Below are 2,381 nucleotides of genomic sequence, written 5' to 3'. Positions count from 1 at the left end.
CTTCCAGACAAGCTATGATGCTATGCACTTAGAAAAAATACTATTATTAAATAATGCAAATTATCTTAAGGGCAAATGGCACCTTTTTGTCTTTTTATATCATTTATTAACAGAAAGATGCAATTTAGCAAAGTGTGCTTTTCTTCTTAAAAGTCCTCTATTTGCATCAAACTCTGGTCTGAGAACACCGTTATGCCTCTTATCAGCACGTCTGAACCTTTTAGCTTCTCAGCATCTCCCTCCTGAAGAATATTCCCAGGTGAATGTGAGCTCTTGTTGAAGGAATGAACTGTAATGGTCTTTTTATTAAATGGAGCAGCACAGTGTACTATCTGGTGCTGCAGAGAAGCCTAGCTCTCTTAAATTACATTTTCACTCTTGAAATGCAAAGGAATGAAATTTGGATTTAGACAACAGGCTGAACGTGTGTTTTTATGTAATTGTACAAAGCTTTCTGTGTCCATCCTGTGCTATGTATTGTAAACATTTCACTTATCATATTTGGACAAGATAAAGCAGTTGTATCACTTGTTCAGACAGTGCTGAGGTATAGTTTAGCCCAGCAACACTAGCAGACTCTACAGGCTCATGTGTCTCTAGTAAACTGGACTAAACACATTTTTACTGGATCAGTAAAGATGCAGGATTGTACAAAAATGCAGCGAGCACAGGCCTTTAGGGGCATGTGATCATCCCCGTGTCATGTGGCAATATTGCATGATTCGTCTAAAAAAGCCTAAAAAAGCAGAAATATCTTGAGTTTTGTGTAATAAAGCTATCATAGGTTTTTAGATTCATCATAAAGAGAGAGATGGAGTAACTGTTCAGCCCCTACACTCTTGATCCACACTGCTGCATCTCAAATTATCTGCTCTACAGAAGGATTTCTTTTTAAAAAAAAAGGGCAATGTAAGTGATATTTCAATGAAACTATTTGATATTTTAGTCAAATTTTGGAAAATTGTGACAATTTAGCTAAAATAAAATAGAAATATTTGAAGTAGGGCTTGACAGGAAATGGTGAATCCTGCACCTTTCTGGGTAGAGTTTGCATGTTCCCTCCGTGCATGTTTGGGTTTGGTCCTGGTACTCCGGTTTCCTCCCACAGACCTAAAACATGAGTTTTAGGCTAATAGGTAACTCCAAATTGTCCCCATGGTGTGAGCGAATGGTTGTTTGTCTCATTTGTCTCTACGTGTCCCTGGGATGGACTTGCGACCTGTCCAGGTTGTACTCCACCCCTTGCACTGCTGCTGGATATGGGCACCTGCCYTGAAAGGAAGAAGCAGAGAAAATATAATGGATGGAGATTGATTCCAACAGCAGAAGCATTCATTGTAAAATAAAGAAAACCTGTTATAAATTGACATTGTGTCTTTTTTCAACAAAAGGAACAACAAAGAGACAACAAAAAGACTTGTTAGATACACTTGCAGTCCTTTAGCTGAAACCAGGTCACAGAAAAACTTTGGTTTTGCCACTTTTCCTTTGGCTAGATTTGAATATCGTTTGGTCGGGTGAGAAATTAAATAATCCACCTCATTTTTAGTAATCTTGTTCACCATCACCTACCAGTCTACACCAAACCACACCCATATAAGCTCACGCTCTGCTCAAGGCACAATATTGTGTGTTAACCATTATTGGCTAAAGCCTGTGGCCTTGGGTTGACCCTGAGTGGATTGACAAAATTTACCCCCAAAGAGCAGCAAACTGAGACAAGACATCTGTCAATCATTTTGTACCACCRAAGACATTAAATAAACAGGGCTGTGAACATATTTGGAATGACTCTGGGATTTTGTCAACTTTTTGCAGCAGTGATACAATATATTTATGTGACCCATCACATCAAAACGAGGATTAAGCCCAAAAGTGGTGTATGGAGAAGGCAAATGTGTTTTGACTAAAATGTTAACAAAAATTGCATTTCGTCAAAATATAATGAATAAATGCCTTATCAGTGTATCATTTGAATGAACTGTCTGAAATATAATCATAGAACAAAATTTTGAAGCACTTTTTTGATCAGTAGCAACAAAAAAAACAGATTTTGAGGAAAAACGCCTTAAAATTTTGAAATTTTCCCAAAGAGCTAGCAACATTTTGTTTCTTTTTAGCTGGTAAATCTCAATCTTCAAATATAATTTAGGTTTCCTCTTTATAAGGACATTAAAAACTCCTCATTAAAATCAAAAAGAAAAAAATTGTATAGGTCTTCTGGACGGGTTCTTCTCTAATGAAACGTTTCGTCTCTCCTCCAAGAGACTTCTTCAGTCTGAGAGTTTCAGGCAACTGGCGTATATGGTTGGAAACTGGCGTATATCGTAAGCCCACCCACACAGACCAATATTTGCGTTTTGACTCCCACCACCCACTGG

Source organism: Austrofundulus limnaeus, unplaced genomic scaffold, assembly GCF_001266775.1.
Source record: "Austrofundulus limnaeus strain Quisiro unplaced genomic scaffold, Austrofundulus_limnaeus-1.0 Scaffold4, whole genome shotgun sequence".
NCBI lineage: Eukaryota > Metazoa > Chordata > Actinopteri > Cyprinodontiformes > Rivulidae > Austrofundulus > Austrofundulus limnaeus.
Note: the sequence above shows the minus strand (reverse complement) of the source record.